This window comes from Aphelocoma coerulescens, chromosome 12 (genome assembly GCF_041296385.1).
Source record: "Aphelocoma coerulescens isolate FSJ_1873_10779 chromosome 12, UR_Acoe_1.0, whole genome shotgun sequence".
Taxonomy (NCBI): Eukaryota; Metazoa; Chordata; class Aves; order Passeriformes; family Corvidae; genus Aphelocoma; species Aphelocoma coerulescens.
In genome coordinates, this window is record NC_091026.1 from 17779543 (window position 1) to 17789672 (window position 10130).

The 10130-nt window shown below is 47.0% G+C and overlaps 1 long non-coding RNA gene across 1 annotated transcript; it reads right to left on the reverse strand.

Moving 5' to 3' along the window:
• Positions 1–2726: 2726 nt before the first annotated feature.
• On the reverse strand, positions 2727–9596 carry LOC138117722 (uncharacterized). The gene is made up of 5 exons (XR_011154827.1): positions 9521–9596; positions 6164–6375; positions 5241–5420; positions 4108–4267; positions 2727–3077 (listed from the first exon to the last, which is right to left on the reverse strand). It is a non-coding gene; the product is annotated as an uncharacterized lncRNA (long non-coding RNA).
• Positions 9597–10130: the final 534 nt, after the last annotated feature.

A 10130-nucleotide genomic window follows, 5' to 3' on the forward strand; every position in this document is an offset into this window, starting at 1 on the left:
GCAGTTCAACTCAGTCTCCCTCACCCCTCAAAATTCACCTTGTCCAACAATCCAAATATGCATTCACTGTGGGCTAGGTTGGTCTTTGTGTGCATTGCTACTAGGAATTCTCTGTATACCTTGCAATATGTAAAATAAGCTGCTGGTATAGGAGCATCTGCACGATGCCGTAATTTTACCACACATTTAGACTCCACATCCTTAATGATCCATCACAGGGATGATTTGATGTTGTTTAACTCTTGTTTCACTGTGGCATGTGTTTGCCCTGCTTGTCCTGTCATATTTTCCTGCACTATATCCACCCAGTAAGGAGAAATGCTTCTTATTTTGTGTAAATTAATGCTGTGACATTGGAACTTCTTAAATTTTTTGTCCTTCAGTGTTAACTGCTTGTTCAGACAACCTTCCTCCTTCTCATCATCCCCTCTTCAGCAGATGCAATGGAAAGAGTGCAGTTGCTCACTAAAAGCATGTGTGGAGCCCTCACACAAGTTATTTTAAGAGGGGTCGGAGGGGATCCCAGTCTTACACTTCCATAAACCCACCAGTACAGGATTGTTGGGATTAACAGAAAAAACTGAGGGGGAGTAAGCAACACATTTGTAGCTGCTGTTTGTAGGCTTTACCTCTCTGTGAAGTGACTGATGCATTGACCCCATCTAGCACAGCATTTTTTCTGTTTCTCTTGCACATTTAACCATGGTCTGAGCCAGCACCTCAACTGTGACCCAGGGCCAGCCAGGTCTGTGTGATCAGTAGTTTAAGCCTCCAGCACAGGAGGTTTTTGCTGGGTGCTTGAGACTACAGCTATTCCGTCAGCTCAGTTTGGGTTTGACTCTCTGGGAGTTCACACAGCCCACACACCCCAGCACAGCCACCCTGCTTCCCAGGAAAGGAAACTTGGGTGGGATGAGAAACCTCTTCAGGCGCCCTCGCTGCATGGCTGACTCATGAGCGATGCCCTCGGGGCTGCCGCCTGTCACTGTGAAATTTCAGTGGCTTCAGTGACTTCCCCAGTCAGCCCTGCCCTCGACAAAAGAGATGGATGTTTCAGTTCATCAGCAGCCCCAAAAAGTCAAGACAAAGCAAACCAAAGGTAGGTTGGGCTGAGCTGTTTAACAGACCGAAACCCAAGGTGACAAACAGCTCAACTCAGCTTAGCAACTGTGGTGGGTGAGAAGTGCCCAAAATTCATTGAAATGGGGTTTGACCACCTGAAGACTGGGAAGGAAATTAATGAGAAATCTGGGTAAAGTCAAGGGCAGCTCATTAAGTCCCTTTTGTAAGGAAGAAGCCAACTTTGGGGCTTAGAGCAACCGCTAGAGGAACAGCAGCTACACACTGACATAGATCTGCCAGAGTTGCCTTCATGCTTTACGTACATTCACAAAATCCATTGGCTTCTTCCTGCATATGTATTCCCACCACTATATTGCTCCTGAAGCTCCAATGACTTGAACAAACAGTGCTGCCCACTAGGACAAGGACTTCAGGATGCATCACACCGACTGAAGCTGCCTGTGCTGCTGGGACGGGCTGTAGACAGAATCTCTGGCATCTCCTGGGCTTCCTCCACATCTTGAAAGAGCCAGACACCACATGAGTGGCCAACCCTGTGGTGCTGGAGGCACTGGGTTTGCTTTGAGCCTGCAGTGAAAGAGCTTTTGCATGCTTAGCAGGCGAGGTCAGCGTCTCTGGACATCTGGCAGCTTCCAACAGGCTGCCAGACATTGGGAAATCTGAGACAAACACAAAAAAGCCTCCAAATCTGCCTGTAAACAACTTTCAGGTGGGAAACCAGCACATACAGTAACTCTGCAGCCTGCTTTGCTTTAGCCATGACTGGAATGTAACCAGTTCTGGGGTTTGTGAAGTCAAAATTGGGACCTTCATCCCTGAACCCACTCCACAACCAGGTTCACTTAGGTATTTAGGTACAAGAATTCACTGAACAACTCAATCCCACTCATTTCACTGGACCTCTGTTCACAGGAAGCAGTCCCTACCCAAAAGAGCTTGCAGATGAGGGGCAGCAATGTCAAGTTAAAAAACAACAGTAGACATGTTTGCTGACTGCTAACCCAGTCTCTCCTCCAGGAGAAATGCCATTTTATCTCCCTGTTCCTGGTAAGTACAGAAAGAGGTTTCATGGTCACCATAAATATTAAGATTGAATAATGTTTATCTATATTAATCTGAAGTGCACAGCAGGGAATAAGGTAATTTTCCCATCCTTCTGATTATATGTAAAAATTTTATACAAGCTTTTTGTGGATTTGATTGCAGCAACTTGGGATGTTTCCCAATTTGTTCTTCTCCCAGGACAGTTTTTCTGTATCAGCTGCTAACGAGCCCTGGTAGAACCCATGGTATAAAATATTTGTTCCTTTAACATTTCAAACAATCTAGAGAGGAGGTCACACTCTGCTGGCTCATGGCCCATGTGCAGTGCCTTTTTTGTCTCAGAGGCCCTCTGTTAATGTCTGCTGCAGCCAAGCAGCAAGGAGTGGGATGGTCCCACAGCAGAGTGTTGGCTTACAGTGACAAACATGCAAACCAAAATCCATGCTTTCCTGCTCCAGAACTCTCCTGGTGACACCTTTCAGTTTGTTTAAGGCAAGGACATGTTGGCTAAGAATGTCCTCACCCACCCTCTAAATGGCAACGCACATAAATCACTTAACTTAAAGTCTGTATTTCTTTATTAAAGGAGGAGCTGCAAAGTGCTTGAAAATAATGTTGGCTGCTGAGAACTGTGGTGCCAAATCAATGAGAGACATGACAGTCAATTACCCCTCCACTTACTGATTGTCCCCAGCAATCAGCCTGGATCAATACCTTCAATCTCAATTGATAGCAGATATCAAATCTCAAATAGGACATGTCAGAGAGAGGGTGTGCCGTGGCCACTGTATTTAATCATTCATTTCACTTCCACCTGCTCCAATCAGCCAGGGGACGTGCTCTCCTAATGGCACCTATCCTTTTGGCAGGAGTGCCTGGCCGGTGTCAGCGAGGGGAGCAGCAGGACCACAGCTCACTGCCCAGGGCATCTTCAGTGCAGAGAAGAAGTCCTGTGACAGAGAATAAGGAAACAAAGTTCAGGCCAATGCAGCAAGACAAAGCAGGAAAATAAGGAGGCAAACTTGGGTACAGAAGCAAGGAAGGGGTTCCCCAAGGTGCTGCTGTGTCAGCAATACATAAGCAGGGCACCTGGAGATGGGCTGCAGTGCAGCCACCACAACCTTGTTGTTGTCCCAGGTGGTATCTCCATTCTTTGCCACCCCTTGTACCACAGTCACCATCCGAGCAGTGACATTCTCTCAGTATACTCTGGCAGAGCACTCAGCTTCACAGGAGGGCGGGTGGTGAGGAGAAGGAGGTTGCGCCTGTCTTTGTTACAGGAGACTTAGCAAAGCTTCCAAATATTTGAAGAAGAGCTGTGCCAGGAGCTCTTTCAGAGTTTCCTTCAAAGATGCCAGTTCGAACAGGCTTTTGTAATTGAGAAGGATAATTTGCATTTGTAATGGTTTAAACACAAACCCATACACACCGGTGTGGGTGAGGCAGCAGGGACAGGGCTGACTGGGATGGAAATGGTCTGGAGCAGGGAAGAGCTTCCCTGCACTCCTGCCCTCCCATTCAAAAGCCTAGTGGGCTTTGATTTTGGTGTGTCCCTCAGGCATCCCTGTGATCATGGACTGCACGACACCTCCCTGCCACTGGCATCTAAGGGAGCCTGGGCCGCTCACCGTTACAGACCTGTCCTTTTGGTGGCCCTTCAAAACCTGTCCTTTGCACAACAGTGTAAGCACCTTCATGGGATGACCACAGCAGCCAAAACTCCCCATGCCAACTTCTGGATCAGTGCTACCAGGTACGTGCACACAGCTCGACTGTGACGTCAGAGGTCTCTTGCCTGCACCAATTGCTCCCCACAGGTGAATCCCAACCCCATGATTTGTCACCATGGTACTGCCAGCTCCTGCAGTCTTCTCTGCAGGCAACTGGCTCCTTAAAACACCACGTCCTAGGGTCAGACAGCCAAGGTGCTTGGCTTTCCCTTAAAAATACTTGGGGAGGTAGTAAAAATAGGAGGGATACCTACTGCATCCTTGGAGTCATGGAGAAAAAGCTGGGAAACTTGAACTCAAGAGCTCAGGGTATAGCCAGCAAAAAACATGCTCTCTTAAAAATGGTTTACTGTTGGGGTTGGCTGTAAATGTCGTTTCAATGTCCACATGTGGCAGAGACAGGAAAGCAGCTGAAAGATAATGGAGATAAAGCATTATCCTTAGGATCACAGTATGGCCAGGAGCCAAGGCATTCCCCTTTTTTTAATACACAATCCTTGTCATAAGATTGAATATCCATTTGGGGGCAGAATTCCCCTACTTTAGTCTGCACACTCCCCTCTGAAAGCGTTGTAATACTTTACTTATTGGCATCTTATTTTGATGAATAGGCTGCAATTGGTGCAAAAATCTCCTGAATTGCTTTAGGAGACTCAGGCATGTGATCGTTGGCCCATTTGTACTAAGTACCATCACTCAAAGTCTGTATTATTCACAGGATGCTTAAGCCAGCATATTTTCCTAACAGGCACAGTCCTCTGAGGGTACAGCTAAGAGTGCTGGGGACTTCTTTGAAGTAGCATAAAGTATAATTATTCCCCAAAGTCCCATTTTAAAAACACCCTTAAAAAACTAAGTTTTGTGCCTTTGGAGAAATAAAGCCCAACCCCAAGTACAGCAGTGCCGGGAGGAGTGGCTGCCTGCTGGGCTCAGAGAGGCATGGGAAGGAGACATGTCCTGTCTCTGCTCCTTGTCTGAACTGAAATACAGATATTGAGGATAAAAATAGGGAAGAAAAAGGGACCTCGGAGAAATGTGGGTCAAGTATGAGAGGCTGCTTTTTTTTTTCTTTTATGTAGTGGGCAGGGATAACACAGATTGTGGTGCCTAGGAAAAGCAGATCTCAATCAGCAGTGGCAGCGGCAAAGTCTCTGAGCTCAGGTGGATTTCTGCAACCTCTTACAGGCCTGAAAGAGCTTCTCAGCTGACAAGCTGGCCCCGATAATAGGCTACCAAAGGTCTTTTCTTCCTGGTAGCCCAGGAAAATGCAGGTCCCCGGGGTGGTAGTTTAACACACGAGCAAGGAAAAATCCCACTGCTGGTCCCAGTTACCAATTCCTCCTTGTGCTGTGGGGCAGGAAACACCACTCCCAGCCCACTCACCTGGATGGGCTTCGCCCATTTCTTCAGCACTGCTTCTGACCTGGTCAGCACCATAGGGAAGCCATGGAGATGCAGCCCACTCTTACTTTCTGAGTGCAGAAATGCATTTGATGAGCTGTGTTCACTTTCCAAGACCCAGACCTGGACAAGCGCCTGTCTGAGCACCAAAAGAGCTCACTCCTAGGTGAGGAGAAGAGAGGGAAAGGCAGATATTCCAATTAGCACAAGAGAGGGGAGAAGACACTCACAGCATATAGAGCCTCCTTCCATGGTGTAGTATTTCTAATTACAATTAATTAGGAATCGTAGAATGCTCCATCCCATGCTTTGTGCCTGGCTTTGAGCAAAATGCTTGGCAAAACATTTTTTGAAGTGTGTTTCATTTATGGTGTCAGAGATGTCACCTGACACCACCAGTGTTACCTGGCCCTTTGTAAGGAGTATGCTGCTTTGCCCCACTGAGGACATAAATTGCTTTTCCTATGTCCTATCAGCAGTTCAGAGCCCTGGGAAGAGATCCCATCCCCAAGGAGAAACACCAGGGCAGCACAGCCAGCCCCTCTCCAGTTGCAAACCTGCCCAGCCATGACAGCTTCTCCCTGTTCCTACACCTTTTAAAAAACTTTTTATATGCTCAAAGAAAGGGAGAAACACACAAGTCCAGAAAAAAGTTGTGCCATGACTATTTTCAGCATGCAGTTGTGTCCAGAAATCCCCCAGAAATCAAAGACTTTCTGAATTTGCCAGCGACAGTTAAAATCTATTTCCTTACTGCTGTTCATAATTTAACCACTCTCCCCTCTTACTTGCACTGTTTATACATGAATTCCTACAGCATTATGTGCTTTGTATAAGCAGGAAAAGTCCAGTCCAGACACGGCTCCATGACAGCCCCTCCTGACTAATAGCAGAATTATCCTTACATAAGTCCTTTCTCTTCCCTGGCATTTTTTCTCCCTCCAGCAAGGTACTTCCCCGCACACCCCGGCGGGATGGAGCGGCTCAGTTCCATGCCTGATGTCGCAGTGCCATCTCATGGCAGCTCCAGTGCCAGCCTTTCACAGGAGATCCACTTGCTTTCAGCTCTTTGCAGGTGTTTTCTTGTTGAGCTGTTGAGGTTTTACATTTATAAACCCTCAAAAAAAAAAAAAAAAGGCAAAGATTAAATCACAGTTTTTGGAAATTACTTAAAAACTTTAGAAACTTAAGAGCCTTCCAAGGAAGCTCAAGGATGAAGAAAAATCAGCAGAGATAACTTATTTTCTAAGAAGCAGGAAGGATGGAGATGAGGGCAATGAAGATGCTCACATCACTTTTTTTTTGTAGTTAGCTTGACTCCAGAGGGAGAAACATTACCCTGATTGCTTCTGAAAACACAGAAAGGGGTCGCCCTGGTCTCCCCTGGTCAGGCATCCTGCTGGGAGAAACTCCAGGAAAGTCACCAGCTGACCCCACCAGACAGCCACAGCAAGAGTGTGGGGAATCTGAGACACAAAGCCAGAAGAGTGGTGCTGCTGCTGCAGGGTGTAAATGTAGAGTGACAAACAAGCTGGCTGGGAAATACTGAATGCAAACAAAACAAAAATGTCTCCCCAAAACTACTGCAAAGTGAATAAAAAGCCATCAAGCTTTCTGTGCAGACCATGCCTGTGTCACACAGTGCAGGTTCATTTCCCAGTTAACCTGGCAGGCCACCCTGTCCTTTCACACTCAAATATTATTTTGAAAGGTTCCTAAGAGCCAGCAGTGCTAATGCATTTGGGTCAGGATTTTCCTACTCCAAACCCCCTATTTTGTGACCAAAGACATGCAGGAAAAATCCCTTCTACCTTTGATGGGATTTACAATGTGATCCACCCCACGGCTGTGATGGCTCCAGCACGGAGGCAGGGCTGCCAGGATGGGTGCTTCCCTGGTGGGGGGCCACAGAATATGATTACCCAGGGAGGGCACATCATGGCACAGGATTACATGCATTATCCATCGCTTGCCGTGTTGTTTTCTCTTTGCACACTTGTATGGAAATATAACTACAAAACATTCCTCTGAGCTGTTCACTAATGTGCAAATATAGCTTTAAATGACTTCGCTAGGAAAGAATCCTCACTATTTTATACAAATTGTCTTGCATGTTTATTACACAGAATCAGGATCCAAAAAGGGGATCCATCCCATGCCTGTTCATAGCTCTGTTACACATTATGAGCTGAACATACTCCAGGCCCCCTCACATGATGAATGATACCTACTTTGCTCTTCACTTCCAGCCTGCTCCCATGTGCTTATTTATTTATGGAGCCTCAGTGCGCTGATGGATACTCTCCTAGTTCCTCCATGAGACAGAGCACATCACAGGCACTGGGCTTGCAATGGGCAGTTTGGAGAGGGAGGGTAAAACCTGAAACTGCTCCTGGCCTCACCACTGTGCAGGGACACCCCAGGACTGCTCCAGAAGTGCTGCACTTCCCACTGACACTGTTCCCAACAGCTGAGAGTTTCCCCACCACATTTAAAGCCCCTTTTCCTGCCCCTTGACTAGGAGCAGAGCACCAGGCTGGACTCAAGAGTCATGCAGGTGCATGGATGCCCACCCGCCCACTCCAGAAATGCTGTGCCTGGGAGGTACCCATGGGATGTCTCCCTGATGTATTTAGCTTGGCTGGCTCAACCAGCCCATTCCACTGTCTGCAGAGCCTCAGGGAGAGTGGAGGAAAACAATGTACTGCCCAGCCAAGCAAAACACGGGGAGGTCAAAAGCTACTGCACGGCATCTTGGAGATGACACACACCCAAAGCCGGTCCACTTATCTCCTGGCACGGGAGCATCCTGCAGAGCCCTGCACTAACACCACAGCTCCCAACCCCAGCTCCTGCCCCGGGCTCCTGCTCACACCACTTCCTTCCCAGGGATGAGATTTTGTAGCCTGGGTGGGAGGAAGCTGCTGGGGTGGGTAGTCCCGATGCAAAGCACAGCCCCCATTTCCCTGCCGTGTGGTACATACGGCTTCAGAAATAATCCAGTGTTCATTACCTTGTCAAATTAAGAAATTCAGAGCTGTCAAAGTGTAGCAAAGATTGGAGGTGGCTTTTACAGCAAACTGTGGAATCTCCCACTGTTTGTCTAATCTAATTTCCTCATCCTCATTGTCCTAAGAGAATCGTTACAAGACAGGGAGAAGCAGAGAGATGAAGACAGGAACAATTTCCAGCTGAAGGCACTTCCCCCTTCCGTGTGTGTGTGTAGAGGAGAGAGTTTATATAAGCTGTGTGGGATCAATAATTTTCCTCTCTCGGGTTTATGTTTCAAGACAACTCTTAGATTTCATCCCCTCTAGTTAATTTGCCATAGGAAGAATATAAAGATATTCTTTTGTCTGGTGGCAAACACTCCTGTCCTCCAGCACTGGCTTTTAAGAAGGCAGTGCCAGAGAGAGCAACATGTGGCACATCTCAAGCCCCTTCAGCTGAGATGAAGCCCTAGAGGAACCAGCTGCTGTGGCAGCAGAGGGTGAACAAGCTGTCCAACAACAGCAGCAAACCCAAATAAATTAATAGTCAACACCATCTCTGCTGGGGAATGAAAGGTTAAAACCATGCCAGCAACTGGTTGGGGACAGGCTTTTGAGGCAAAGCTGCCGTTCCTTGCCTGCTAATTGTTATGTTTTCCAAAGATTTCATCAACTAAGTTGTGTTCAACAAACTGCTATTTAATTACTAGAGTAAAATCCTGTTAATTAGCCAGCCCCAGAAGACAGCCCTTCATCCCTGTTAAGTGAAATTCCCAACTAATCCCTCTAGCAGCCATTGTGTTGCAGCCTGGAGAGCCCCAGAGAGCTGTTAGTGATGCCAACAAAGGTGGGGGGAGCATCAGAACTTGGCTCCCACCTGCTGCCAGCGGCTGTCTTCAGCCCTGGGAAGGTGCAGACCAGCACAAGTGTAACACTCAGAAGTAAAAAAACTATTCATTCCTCTTACCAATTCACGGCTCTCCCTCCCGGCTCCAGTTGCCCAGGTGGCTTCAACCACAGCCTGGCCAGCATCTCCTCTTCCCCTGTGCTCCCATCGCATCCCTGGGCTGCATCTCTTTCCTTCCTCTGTACAGTCCACGCTCGTGCCCACGCAAGAGGCCAGCAGTGCCCCCTCAGCCGGCTCCACACCACCCTCCACCTATCACCACAAAGTATCCAAGCTTTGCCCAGGAGGACACTGTGAGTACTTTTACAAAGTGCAACAAACAGTTCTAAACACAACCAGAATTCTCCTCTTAGCTCTCATCTCACCTGGCTTCCCAGGTGCATCAAGGATATGAAGTTTCCACTAAATTCACAAAACAGCCTGGATAAAAGAGACAAGCGCTCCAGCAACGGAAAAAGCTTCATCCTTTCTGGATAGTGCCCGAGGGCACCATTCCAGTGTGGGAGGGATCAGCCAGGGCTGGTTCCCACCCCAAGAGGGAATCAGGTTTCTTTCATTCAGCTAGTCTGGAGTTTCTCTGCACTCTGTCACTATGGAAGTTAAATGTTTTAATTTGACATTGAAATGCCAGCAGAAATTAATTTTGATAGGAAGTTGTAGGCACTTCTCTGATATCCATTTAAACAATTTGGAAGATTTTGAAGTACTAGGGGGCTCATTTAATCAAGTTCAATAAAGCAAATCTCCAGGTGAAAATAATGATTATTTAAAAGAGTTTAAAAATTAACTGTTCAACATCATTTGGTATAAATACATCCCTAAAGATGTAGGGATGAAAGGACAGTTCAAAAATTCTACTAAATCTTAAAATCAATGGTTGCAAAATTCCAATACACAATTTGTCATGTTCCTGTGAACTTGCACTACCCAGTTTGATCCAAGCTCAGTCTTGGATTGTGGCATAAGATACACTGA